The sequence below is a fragment of the Mesoplodon bidens genome (genome assembly GCF_964165515.1).
Source record: "Mesoplodon bidens genome assembly, chromosome: 16".
NCBI lineage: Eukaryota > Metazoa > Chordata > Mammalia > Artiodactyla > Ziphiidae > Mesoplodon > Mesoplodon bidens.
In genome coordinates, this window is record NC_138173.1 from 71352615 (window position 1) to 71367039 (window position 14425).

General features: G+C 47.7%; 1 long non-coding RNA gene across 1 annotated transcript in view; it reads left to right on the plus strand.

The window, feature by feature from the left end:
* The first annotated feature begins 4778 nt into the window (after positions 1-4778).
* The window catches only part of LOC308629925, a 241358-nt gene continuing 231711 nt past the window's right edge, over positions 4779-14425 (plus strand). Inside the window, exon 1 of the long non-coding RNA XR_014017738.1 lies at positions 4779-4880. This is a non-coding gene — a long non-coding RNA (uncharacterized lncRNA). The remainder of the gene's footprint in view (positions 4881-14425) is intronic.

A 14425-nucleotide genomic window follows, 5' to 3' on the forward strand; every position in this document is an offset into this window, starting at 1 on the left:
TGTTAGTAAGTGCCCGTGATAAATTCCAAAAGGAAGAAGACATCTCAATAAAATAGGATTATTCTATGAGGCTTACAGTTCTAAAAGGAATTTACTGTGAAAATGATGTACTTTCCAGGTTAACTCTTGTTCCTCTCTACGTGACATATTGGTTGTATGTTTTACAGCGAGTATTTTAGTTGTGCATCTTTCTATATGTCTTGTATTTATAGGAGTTTTGGAGCACATAAAGAAAATGTGTGTTTATCCATAGTATCAGGGAATAGAGCTTCTCCTTAGGGTATTCTGTTGGAATGACTGTAATCATTATGTTGATCGACCATTTAAAAACAGAGTAACGTGGCAAACACGTACACGGTATTTACAAGATCCCAGGCACTGTTCTGAGTGCTTCATGTATACTAACTTACATAATTTCCAAAACAACCCTAAGATAGGACTGTTATCTTTTTCACTGATGTCATTAAGGCACAGGGAGGTTAAGTAACTTGTCCAGGGTCACACAGCTGATAGGTATGAGAGCTGGGACTTGACCCCATGATACCTGGCTCCAGAATTCTTGTTCTTATCCAGTATACTGATCCTATTTCCAAACTCCTCCTTTTTTTGCATCTGCCGTTGCCGGCATAGTCAGGTTATATGATCTCTAAAACATAAGAAAAAGCAAGGCTGATCCAAGTTTGTAGAGCGTGCAGTCATGGTGGTGCAGTGTTACTTTGACAAGGTGCTGCCAGCATTGGCCAACCTCGTCGGTGCTGGAGAGGGTGACGGATGGCATGTGTTCATCCTCCCAGTGGTCCACGTCTCTCTGTGTCTCACCCTTTGGAAGTGTTCTGCATGCTGGCCCTGGGACTGGCCATGCAACTTGTTGTATTAGATTCCTATCTTGCATGACAAATTTCTACAACCGTAGCAGCCTAAAACAACATACATTTATTGTCTCAAAGTTTCTGTGGGTCAAGGATCTGGGCATGGCTTGGTGGGTCCTTAAAGTTTCACAAGGCTGCAATCAAGGTATCAGCTGGGCTGTCTTCCTTTCTGTAGCTCAGATTCCTCTTCCACGTTCGGAAGGCTTTTGGCAGAATCCAGTTCCTTGCAGCTGTAGGACGGGTGTCTGTTTTCCTGCTGGCTGTCAGCTGGAGGCTACTCTCAGCATCTAGAGGTCACTCATGGTTCCTTTCCATGTGGCCCAGCATGACAGCTCACTTCTTCAAGGCCAGAGGGAGAAACTCTAAGGCTGGTCCACTAACAGGTAGGCTGTTAGCAGGACATCACTCACTGGAAATCATGTGAGGGACAGTCCCACCTATGCCATATTCTATTGACCAGAAACAAGGCACAGGTGCCCTCTGTATCCAGGAGTAGGGGGTTATGCATGGGTATGACTCACTGGGGCTCCTCTTAGAACTCTGTCTACCATGATTGTTGTGACCAGTGGGACAGTAGCAAACTTGACCCAAGCAGAAGCTTGGAAATGTGCTTGCATGTTTCTGCTGGGCCCCCGGCATTACTGTGAGGCCATGCCTGCCTCGTCTCCTGGAAGGAAGGAAGAGACATGTAAAGAAGCTCTGAGGCACCCCAATCAGAGCTTAGACCAATTTAGAACCAGTCCAACTCCAAACATGTGAAAGAGCCCAGCCCAAATCCTCAGAGTTGCCTGTCCAACCTGCAGCTGACTGTAGATGCATGAATAAGCCCAGTCAAGACCAGAACCATCATCTGGCCCATAAATTCATGAGCAGTAATAAATGGTTGTTATTTCAGCTGCTCAGCTTAGGTGATTTGTTATGTAGCACTATTGTGTCAATGCTAACCGATACAAAATTACCATTTGCTGCATACCCACTCTTTGCCAGGTGCCATGTTAGTTTTTCCATGTCTCTTTTCTCATTTAATCCTCAAAACAGCCCTGCAGGAGAGCTTGGGTCTATTCAGTATTTTCATTATTGGTGTGGGTAAGGATATTAAGGTTATGATTACAAATGGCCAACAAGCACAGGAAAAGATGCTCAGCATCACTAATCGTTAGGGAAATGCACATCAATACATTGAGATACCATCTCACACCCAATAGGATGGCTACTATTAAAAAAAACCAGAAAATAATAAGTATTGGCAAGGACGTGAAGAAATTAGAGCCCTTGTGCACTGTTGGTGGGAATATAAAATGGTGCAGCTTATAGGTAAAACAGTGTGGCAATTGCTCAAAAATTAAACATAGAATTACCACATAATCCCGCAATTCCACTTCTAGGTTTGTACCAAAAAGAATTGAAAGCAGGATCTCAAAGAGATATATGTACACCCATTTCAGAGCAGCATTATTTACAATAGCTAAAAGGTGAAAACAACCCAAGTGTTTGTCAATGGATGAGTAGATAAACAAAATGAGGTATGTATATATATTATATATATATATATATATATATATATATATATATATATATATATATATATATATATATACATAGAGTGGATATTCAGCCTTAAAAAGGAAGGGCATTCTGACACATGTTAAATTCTGGCTACATAGACTCAAGTCTTCTGACACCTGCTACAACATGGATGAAACTTGAGGACATTATGCTAAGTAAAATGAGCCAGTCACAGGAGGACACTGTATGATTCCATTTGTATGAGGTATCCAGAATAGTCAGATTCATAGAGGGAGAATGCAGCATGGTGGTTGCCAGGGGCTGGGGGGCAGGGAGGGAGAGGGGAGTTAGTGTTTACTGGGAACAGAGTTTCAGTTCTGGAAGATGAAAAGAGTTCTGGAGATGGATGGTGGTGATGGTTGCACAACTGTGTGAATGGACTTAGTAGCACTAAACTGTACACTTGAAACGGTTAAGATGGTAAATTTTATGTTATGTGTATTTTCCCACATTTAAGATTATGATTTCTGTCTCATCTGCTTGCAATATAAATCCTCCTGTCAAGAGTAAACAAGGCATGGAAGCGGCCGAGCCCTTACACTCATAGGCTCTGATGGGAGCTTAGCTGGGTTCAAATCTGGGCTCTAGCTATGTGATGCAGCAGTACGATCTTGGCAATGCTACCTGAGCTCTCCAGGCTGCAGCTACCTCATTTGCAAAACTCAAGATAATAATAGGACCTAACTCCTAGCATTATTGTGAGGGTTGAGTGATGGGATACAAGGAAGATGCTGAGCGCAGTGCCTGGCAAGAAGAAAGCACCCGGTAAATGTCAGCTGTTGTTGGTACCTGATAAAAGATAACACCCACCCCAGTGATCCTAAAAAACCACCCAATACATGCTCATCACTATGCAGAGCATAAAGAACATAATTAAGAATCTTGGCAACTGTAAAACAGCATATGGTTTCATACCTACTGTGTGATCATAAGAACAAACAACTTGTTCTTTTCCCTTTGGGTTAGTATTTAAAATTAAGGGAAAATTGCCCACAATCAAGTCTGGGCATGATGAAAATGGGTCACAGTACAAAGCCTTCCACAGTCAAATGATTCAGTTAGTGTTGAAACAGCCAAGCCACAGCTCTGGATCCTCTTTTCAACTCCCTCCAGCTTACAGACCCCTTTCTCCTCTGAAGCCCTGAGCCTCTCTTGAAGGTCTTGGGATGCGATGTCTCACATCTGGGGCTACATCTGATTTACCCTCCAGTACATCTCTGTGCTGCTGACACTAAGAAGGCCTTTCTGAGCACCCAGAGGATTGGGTTCCTTTTGTCCTGAGCACTTGGGGGACATAGCTAGAGGCTCCCTAAGAACTTAGAGGTAAGTTTACACTTAGAGTATTCAACTCTAAATCCCTCCCATAATGGATTACAACAGAGGTGCAAAATGTGGCCATTTAAGCATGAAGACATCTGGGTCACCTAAGACCTCAGTATCATCCGCTAAAGAAAAAGCGTGTCCATAAGTAGGCAGCCTTAGCTCCTGGTGGTGGTGTTGGTGGTGGTTACTCAACCTTGGAGGAATGGAAAAGGGAGTCATAGAGGCAAATATTGTCAGGACCAGCCCAGCTCTCATCAGGGAAGGAGTCATACCTGCGTCCATTGGTTAAGCCACGTCCATGGTGGAGGTGGACACCCTGGACTGTGTTAAGTCTGACACAGTTGTGGCTCCAGTTTCATGCTCACCAAGCCTGTTGGGTAGACCTGTCTACAGGGAAATAACGTATTGGTTATATGAACTCAAGTATTCTTGTTCCCATATGTGGTAGGCAGAATAATCTCTCCACCCCCGAAGACGTCGGGTGTCCTAATTCTTAGAAGCTGTGACTATGTTATGTTAAATGGCAAATGCAAATTAAGGTTGCAGATGGCATTAAGGTTGCTAATCAGCTGATCTTAGAATAGGGAGGTTATCCTGGATTATCTGGGTGGGCTGCATGTAATCACAAGGGTCCTTAAAAGTGGAAGAGGGATGCAGTAGCAGCAGTGTGAGGTCAGAGCGATGAGATGTAAGAAGGATTCAGCCAGTGTTTCTGGCTTTGCAGATGGAGGAAGAGGGCAGCAAGCCAAGGAATGCAGCCACCTCTAGGAGCTGGAAAAGGCAAGGGAACAGATTCTTAGAGCCTCCACGGGAACGCAGCCTTCTGACAGCTTGATTTTAGCCCAGTGAGACGGGTGCCAGACTTCTGGCCTACTGAACTGTAGGATAATAAATTTCTGTTGTTTTAAGCCACTAAATTTGTGGTGATTTGTTACAGCAGCAAGAGGAAGCTAGTACACCGCGGCAGTGATTTCTCAACATAAATGAATAAATTGGCATTTTGATTTATGTTTCCGTTTCAGGGTATGTGGTTTAAACTCTCCATGGACTGACAAAATCAGATTTCTGACTCTGCAAAGCTAAGAAGGCTCTGCTCCTGGAAGGCCTCTCCACTGACAGACTGTAAGATTAATTTCCGTATTTTGAGAACGTCTATGTGTTGAGTGCTTTTGGTCTATTTCCTAGAATTCTCTCTACAGCCCTGTGAGCTAGGTATGCTTATGCCCATTTTATAGATGAGGTAACTGTGGTTCACGCTGGACCAAACGACCTCAAATGATCTGGATTTACACCCCATGTGGGTGTCTCTAACACGCATACCTCACTGCAGTGCTGTTCTAGAGAAGCTCCATCCCTTGGAGAACATTCCATCTGGTCACGCCTCATGAGAAGAGGAGCTGGGCCGAAGGAGGACGGCGAGCGTTCTCGTCTTCGTGCTCAGCTGGGGCTTTTACCATTCTGTAGGGAGAAGGGGCTGGAGTGAACCCCACACACATGCTGTTATGTGCAAAGAGCCGCCCTTCAACTTCTGAACACTCTCTGTACGTTAACTGTTTTACAAACTGTATACAGTTCATCACACGGTGCGTTCTGTTATTCTCAATTATTATTATTATTATTATTATTTTTGTCTCAAGGATTTCTGAGTGAAAGAACTCCCTTAGGTAACCTGAGCCAGATATATTTACCCTGAACCTGGTGTGTTTCACCCAAAGGAAGAGTAGGCAACCGACACATGGTCAGAGAAAGCAGCCTCGGAGCCCACCATCCTGCATAGCCGAGGGTCTCCTTTTTCTACATAAACCTCTTGGTGGAATGCTCATAGATATAAAATCAGGGCCAGCAAACCCTCTTGGTTTCTCCTGTGCCTCCAGGAATGTGATTGGTCTACTACAGAACAGAGTTGAGAACAGATGTTGTTTGATCACGGTCTGCTCCAGTGGGTCTATATGACATGGAACATGGGACTGCCACTCCCCGAGCCTCCTGACTCACTTGGTCCAAGAGGGGACTTGCCCTGAGGATTGGGGTGATGTGCCCGAAGTCCTGCAACTACAAAGTGGCAGGGCTGGGATTCACACCCAGACTCCAGGCTCCAGCATTGCCCTTCCAGCTGTATCCCAGCCTCTGCTTTCCCCACGGCACTTAGCCTGGTGCCTGGCGTGGATGAAGAGCCCCGAGGAGCTTCCTGAATGAAGCTGAGGCTGTACATGAGGGAGAGAAGCGTGACTTCCTCTCCTTGTCTGCCAGGGGTTTTGCTGGGTAACCGTAAGAATCACTCGGCTGGCTTTCATCATCTACCAATTGGGGGTATTCACCTCTGGAAGTCATTCCGTCACTTGTGTTCTCAAGTCGCTCCAGAGGTAGTTTGCTGGGGCCTTGCAGCTTTACTCCGAATTTTCCATACAAATAAGCACGTAAGTGGAGAAGCCCCTGATTCCAGCCAAACCCCAGATTGCTGCTCTCTTTCCCAAAGGAAAGAAAGGAAATGTGTCTCGCGCTGCAGCTGGGCTGCCCGAGCGAGTCAAGAGCTGGGAGGCACTGATCGCTTTGGGGCCGGCATCTTCCTCGATTTCATCTTTTCATTTTTCTGCTGGGCTTGAGGAGACCTGGGTCTTATTATTATCATGCGCCTCAGCAGAGATCTCGTCCTTCCCACCTTCCCCACTTACGGTGGGCCCAGCGAATTCAGTTCAGCCCCAGAAGCACCGATTGTGTGCCCATCACGCCCGAGACCTGAGTGCGGCAGAAGGAACACAGAGATGAGTGAGGGGCGCCTTCTCCAGGGAGGACACACTCTGGCCGGTGACCAGCCGAGGAGGGGCTGGCACAAGCAGAAGTGTCTGTCCCCCCGTGCGGCTGGGGAACTCACAGCGGGGGACCTGTGTCAGGTGCTTCCCTGTGTTACCTGCATCCTTGCTGTTCCCCACCCTGCTGCACAGACAGGAATCCAGGCTCGGAGGCAGCGGCCAGAGCACGGGAGGTGGCAGGTTCCTGAGGACCTGGCTTCCAACCCAGTCCCCGCCACTCCCTATGCCTGTGACCTTGGGCGCTTTCCCCAGCTTCTCTGAGCCTCAGCTTGGTCATCTGTAAATGCAGAGGTACAGGGCCATGGGGCTCAGTGAGAACGCAAGGTTGGAAAGTTCAGTGCAGCATCCTCAGCGCTCCTGGAGGTCAGATAGCTCCTTGGGGGCGAGCTCAGGGGCTGCCTCCCCTCCGGCTGTCTGCTCGGTTCAAGAAGAGCTGGGCTCCGTCACCCCAGAGGACATGCCTGCGTGGATCCCATAGGAATGGGTTTAGTGGCCTTGTTCTTCATTATTAGCCTCCCCAGAGGGACGTGTGCCTTGCCTGCCTGGCAGGCGTGGAACTGATGGGTGAGAGGGGAGGGCAGACCGGCCCGATGGGTCTCCCCGCAGGAAGGAGCCTGACCCTGAGGACAGCCACCCATGCAACTGTGGCTGCACAGCCTTCCAAGCTCTGAGCCAGACCTCCACTCCCTTTGCCCCCCTTGGGAGGAGGTGGTTGGAAAGCTCATTTGCCGGGACTGCAAGATGCTGTGTGGCCCTGGGTTTGGTAAAGGTGGCAAGGGGCCTACGTGGGGGTATATCTATTGATTCCAGTGGCTTTCATTTCCTTCCTTGTTTCTCTCATTTTATTTTGTTTCAGCAGCGGCTTTCTTTTTGCTGCCTCTGAGAAGACCCTCGAGAGAGGCTGGCTCGGGGTCTTCCTTGCAAATGCACGTCTGGCTCAGGCCTGCTTTGAGGGATAGAGGGCAATTCGCCTTGGAAATCGGCTGCAATATTGGCAGTTCTGTGGGACATCCATTACATGCCTCCTGGAGAGAGCTTTTCCGGGGGGCCTTGCGATGGAGTGATGCTGCTCACGAGGGGGTGGGGAAGCAGAAATAACCTAAAAGGAAAGGCATCTATTTTAATGTTTTTGCAGAGCTGTGTCTCCTGCATATGGGTCCAGCCCACTCTTGTGAAGCAGCTCCTTTTGGAAAACAGGGGACTTGCAAACGGCTTGTTAAAGCTAAGGAAACGAAGAGGAGAGGAAACAGAAGCGTGTGTAAGCAGAACCCAGCGCCTTCAGCTGGATTGGCAGGTCCCCGAATCCAAAAACCCTTGGTTTTCATTGGAGACCAGAGAGACCTCACTTATCCTCATGGGATGGAAAGTGCCAGGTAGCCAGGAAGAAGGGGGCACCGTCACCCCCGCTGCCCTCTCTGAGTTGACAGCTTTGCTAGTGAGACATACACAAAAAAGCCCTCTTGGTATAAGAGAGCAAAAGTATGCCTAATAATAACGGCTAACATGCTTGCTGTATGTTGGTGCTTTAAAAGCATTAAGCAATTTAAGTTCACCAAAACCTTGCGATGCAGATATTATGATTATCATCTCCATTTTACAGATGAGAAAACGGAGGCACAGCGCAGTGAAGTGAGTTGTCCAAGGTCATCTCTAGTAAGCAGAGGAGCTGGAATCAAATCCGTGCTCTCTAGAACCCATGCTTATGTTCCTTACTACTCCTTGTTTCTGTCTCTTGCTCACCTTGGGAAATCCGGGCAACTCCGAGAGCTTTAAGTGGTGCATTTGCTGGCTTTTAAATCCCAGATCCCTGTTTGGTCGGCTTGTTGTACTTTTCTCCAGACTCACTTTTTTTTTTTTTTTTTTTTAAATAAATTTATTTATTTTTTGTTGCGTTGGGTCTTCGTTGCCGCGCGCGGCCTTTCTCTAGTTCTGGCGAGCGGGGGCTATTCTTCGTTGCAGTGCGCGGGCTTCTCATTGCGGTGGCTTCTCTTGTTGTGGAGCACGGGCTCTAGGTGCGTGGGCTTCACTAGTTGCAGCACGAGGGCTCAGTAGTTGTGGCTCTCGGGCTCTAGAGCACAGGCTCAGTAGTTGTGGCGCACGAGCTTAGTTGCTCCATGGCATGTGGGATCTTCCCAGACCAGGGCTCAAACCTGTGTCCCCTGCACTGGCAGGTGGATTCTTAACCACTGTGCCACCAGGGAAGCCCTTTTGTTTAAAATTTATAAATTGAAGTATAGCTGATTTACAGTATCACTTAAGGTTCAGGTGCATAGCACAGCGATTCAGTTATACATACATATATATGTGTGTGTGTAACTTTTCAGATTCTTTTCCCTTATAGGGATCCACATAATATTGAGTAGAGTTCCCTGTGCTATACAGTATGTCCTTGTTGGTTATCTATTTTATGCATAGTAGTGCGTGTATGTTAATCCCAAACTCCTAATTTATCCCTCCCCCGACCCCCCTTCCCCTTTGGTAACCATGAGTTTGCTTTCTGTGTCAGCAGACTCACTTCTTCTTGAACCTTGGCCTTCTTCCTCTTGTGTGGCTCACCTCACCGTGGCCCAAGGGCAGAGTCTGGAGTCAGCAGGGTGCAGGCTGGGAAAGCAGAGGGTCTGGTCCGGGGGTAGTTGTGGTCTTCATCTCAGAAGCATCTGCCTGGCACATAGGGGCTTGCTCTGAGCCGGGCTCTGTGCTGGGCACTGGGGATACACCTGGCCTTCTGCATCTTGCCATCTACTTGGGGAATCAGACAATAAACGAATCAACATACAGAAACCTGGGTGAACGCTCTACAGAGCAGTACAGCTGGCTCACGTGTTCAGGAGTGATGGGTGTCTATTTCGAGTTGGTTGACCAGATGAGGCCTCTCAGAGAAGTGACACTGAAACTGGGATCTTAATGTCGAAATGGAGCCAGCCGTGGGGTGATTAGAAGGAGGGGTGTTCCAGGGGGAGGAACCTGCGCGGCTCAGGGCCCCACTGTGAGGGCAGGATGGGTGTGTGTGGACAGAGGCTGTGTCACGGGAGCATGGCGGGTGAGGAGTGTGGCAGAGATAAGGTGGGGGAGGAGGCTGGGATGCAGGGCTTCATAGGTCACGGTGAGGCGCTACGATTTCATTTAAGTGCGTTAGAAAGCCACGGAGGCTGTGAGAACGGGAGGGACAGGATCGCATGAAATGCTGCCATTTTGTTGACACCAGCCCCTCTGCTGTGGTGCATGTGTCAGCCTCAGAGGCCAGTGGTGTGGCCTCATGGTTAGAGCTCTGGTCATGGAATGAGAACAGCTATTCCATTCATCCTCTCGTTCTTCATCCAGCAAGTGTCCTTGGGCACCGACCACGGCCCAACACTTTGCTTGGCCCCGATGATACAAAGTGGGCTGGGGTACATCCCCGGCCTCCAGCAGTTCCTGCTACGGGGACACAAGGAAAGTATTGGCCCCGCACTGGTCAGCAGAGGTTGAAAGTCAGCTTCCCCGAAGGGTACAGGACAAAGGTACATGATCCTCTCTCTGGTCTTTTACGAGATGCACCTGAGACAAATTAGAAACTAAGAGTAATTTTCTGACTGTTAAGAAATCTTAATTAAAATAACATGTATACAATCCAATGGAATAAATATTAACAGAACCACTAAGTTTGTCTGGTTATGGGGACTCAGAGAGAAGGTGGTCCTGGAAGATGAGGAGGAGAAAGGGTTGGGGGGAAATCTGGGCAGAGGGAACAGGGTGCTTGGCCTGGGTGTTCTGGACCCTCGTACTAGGAGCGTCGGGGGAAGGAAGGGAGCATGACGAGGTCCGACTTGGAAAAAAATCCTCTGGCATCTCTCCTTACAAATGTTACAGCCTCACATTTCAGTCAACACCCTTTCATGGGTAGGGACACTAGCAATGCTCAGAAGTAGCCAAGTTCCCAGCAGCTGGAAACTTACAAGACCTTGCTGACAACTGGTAGAGAAAAACCAAAACCAAAACCAACATCAACTTTCTTCCCCTCAATCCCAATGCATGTTAGAGTGCCCTCCGGTGGCTCAAAGGGAAATGACAACCCCACAGACCCCAAACAAAACGCTCCATTGTTCTCTACTGTTTACTAAGTAACCAGCCTATTTATTGTGCTTCACTCCGTGTACCTACCATTCACAGACCTGGCAAATGTTGTCTCTTCCGTGACGTTCTCCTATATTTCCATCCGCAAATAACTTCTGCCTGCTCAGTCCTTATTACTCATCCACGCATTTTTCACTTATCTTTCGAGAAACTACTATTATATGCTGGGCTTTTCAGCATCTGCCTTGAATTCGAGGTACCTGTGAGTATTCCCCTGTCTTCCCAGGCACACCAGGAGCTTCTGGAAGGTGGAGAATCAGACTGAGTCCCTCCGTGTTTGATAGAGGGGAAGAACATTAATTAGAAGCAAACCAAATGTGGCCACTTGTACCTGCAAGCGGGGTGTGTGAGACACAATTCACTCAAAAAGGGACATACAGTTCTTTTTTTCCCTATGTTTAATTTAAAATTTTTTTAATTGAAGTATAGTTGATTGGCAATGATGTGTTAGTTTCAGGTGTACAGCAAAGTAATTCAGTTATATAGAGAGCATTATATACATATATATGTGTTCTTTTTCAGATTCTTTTCCATTATAGGTTACTACAAGATATTGACCATAGTTCCCTGTGCAATACAGTAGGTCTGTGTCGTTTATCTGTTTTATATATGGTAGTGTGTAGGGACATACATTTCTATTCTGACCTTTTTCCTTTGCTGAGCTTTGCTGGAGAAGAAACAGTTGTCGCGACTGCTGCTGATGCAGGGCCAGCTAATGTACCGAGTGCTTAGGAGACCTGAGTGATGAACCTTTCTGCACATCAGTTTGTTCCTCTGTCCAGTGGAGATGATGGTACCTCTTGCACAGACAGCTCTGGGAGCGTTGGCCGAGTTTCTGCATGTAATGTGCTTAAGAGCTGCTCGGCTATTGCCCACAGTGGGACTGGCTCGTGGGAATACAATAGAATAATGACTGCCTTCTCGGTCTGCTGTGAAGATGACATTTGATAATGCCTGTAAAGTCCTAGAACATGGCCTGACATCATGAGATACAGTCAGCCCAGAGAGGCATCCATCCACCCGAATGGGTGATTTGAATATATAGACTGGAAAAACGCATGTGGAGACATTTGTGGTTAACTGAACACAGGCTGGCTATTAGATGACATTGGGAAAGAGAAAATTGGTCCCTGACATCCAGGAGCTGGCCTGATGCTCTCAGCCTGGCCTGGCTGTTGTCATCTATTCTGTCTGTTTTTTTGTGGCTACTGAAGTCTCTGTTTGCTTAGCTTAGTCGTGTGCTCATAACTGGACAGTTATTTCCTAAAGTGCCGGTCCAGTAAGTCGCCCAGACTATGCCAACGGGCTTTGTGTGTGTGTATGCTACCTGCCTTCAACACCCATTCACACAGGTAACAACTCTGCCTTGGCCTTCACTTCCTGCTTGCACAAAACCACGAGGGCAGCCGGAAGGGTGTGCTCAGGGCCTTCCCGGGGCTTTACTGAGCGTGAGCACAGCCCTGTGCGCACGTGTGACCTTCTAGGTTCCTAGTAGTTGTGTCAGAACTTTCCAAAGCCACCTATGAATATCTCACTCCCCTGTCTGTTCAGCTGGTTGCTTCCCCAACCCTCCGTGGGCAGCTGTCACGTGGAACATTTGCCATGAAGTGTTTCCCAGAAATGTCCCAGGAAAAAGTCTCTTCCCACTTGGCGAGCTCTGAGTCAGGTCAAATAAAGACAGGCCGTGAGATTGGACAGTTCCAGCAAATGGCCAGACAGGTCCCGGAGTGACCGTGCTCGGAGAAGGGGGCTTTGGAGGGGCTTCGGTCCCACCCTGCCCCCCTCCACAGGCTGCTGGTTTCCACTGTGACTTAGGGCTGTGGTTTTCAAGCCAGTCGTGAAGCTGGAGAGGAAGGATGGGGACACGGCAAGTGAAGATGCCACATGGCTCACTTTTTTCGAAAGAATGGACTTAGCCTTTTTTTCTGAAACAACTGTTTCCTAGATTGTTGCATTTACGGAGGAGTGGATGTTTGAAGGGCTTCACTCCACCTCGTCCCCATTGGCGTCATCCTCCCAAGCCGTTTTTAGGAATAATTAATCTGAGTCATTTGCATTGTGCTGGTGCAATCACTCCTTTCTTCTCTACTCACATATTCAAACATTCTGCAAGAAAGCCCCACGCCTTCCGCAAGTACGTTTCTTTGCACAAGTCAAGAGGAAGGGTCTAGGGCTATATCTGGGGCAAGAGGATTTAAAACAGGGACAAGAAGAAAATAGAAGCGACCTTCTATTTCTCTGTCTTGCCTCGTCTCCCAAATTCTTGGGGAGATTGCCCTGGTTGTGGGACTCAGAGTAATTTCATTTAAATTTCAAAAGACTGAGAACAAGGCAGATACCTGGGATGTCCCAAAAGAACATTTCCTGAGCACATAAGGCAGCCAGGGGTTGGGTATCCAGTGATGAGTAAGACACAGACTCTTTTGAGTATCTCATAGTTCAGGGGAGACATAAAGGTATATGATTAAGGGAGATGAGGCAGGTGCTATGAAAGAGAAATCCTGAGATCTCAGTTGTTTAACACGAGGAATGTTTCTCACGCACCCCCAGCCCCTCCCCTTTGTGATGCAGGCTGTGGCAGGGCAGGGACCCAGGCTCCTTCCACCTTGTGGCTCCTTCCTCTGTGGATCCTCAGTGTCCTCTCCATTCAGCCTGATGGACGGGGGCGGGGGAAAGGGGGTCAGCACATGGCTGTGATGCGAGCTTGGAAGGGCTGGGTGTCCTAAGAGAGATCACAGAGGTTCTGGGTGGGGAAGGACTTCTTTTTTTTTTTTTTAAAGGTGAAGTCTTTTTATTATTTATTTATTTTTGGCTGCGTTGGGTCTTCATTGCTGCGCATGGGCTTCCTCTAGTTGCAGTGAGCGGGGACTACTCTTTGTTGCAGTGCACGTGCTTCTCATTGCGCTGGCTTCTCTTGTTGCGGAGCACGGGCTCTAGGCGCGCGGGCTTCAGTAGTTGTGGCTCGCGGGCTCTAGAGCGCAGGCTCAGTAGTTGTGGTGCATGGGCTTAGTTGCTCTGCGGCACGTGGGATCTTCCCGGACTAGGGCTCGAGCCCGTGTCCCCTGCATTAGCAGGTGAATTCTTAACCACTGTGCCACCAGGGAAGTCCCTAGGGGAAGGACTTCTAACCGAGAGCTCTGGGATAGTTTTTTTGAGCAACCGATCTTTCAGCTTGGCTTCAGTGGCCCTGGCCTCATGCTGTAGACAGGAATACAGATGGGCGTGGGCCCTTCAGAGTTCAGCTTAGGCATCTCTAGGGGAGTCAGGCTACTCCGTGAGCTATCTTGGCAGCTGGGAATCAGCAACATCAACACACTTTCTGTCCTTTCTTTACTTGTGCATCGGGCTGGACTCTCAGCTGCAAGGGACAGAAACAAAGCAGGTGAGGGCGGGAGATGGATGAAGAGGGTCAAAAGTCACGGACTTCCAGTTATAAAATAAACAAGTCACAGGATGTCAGGTACAGCACGGTAACTGTAGTTAATGATGCTCTATTGTATATTTGAGAGTTGCTTAGAGAGTAGATGTTAAAAGTTTTCACTGCAAGGAAAAAACTTCATAACTGTGTGTGGTGATGCATGTTAACTAGACTGACTGTGGTGACCATTTCACAATATCTACAAATACTGAATTATTATGTCGTGTACCTGAAACTAATATAATGTTGTATGTCAGTTATGTCTAAAATATATATAATATAAAATATTTCATATTATATAATATACAGTGTTACATATATACTAT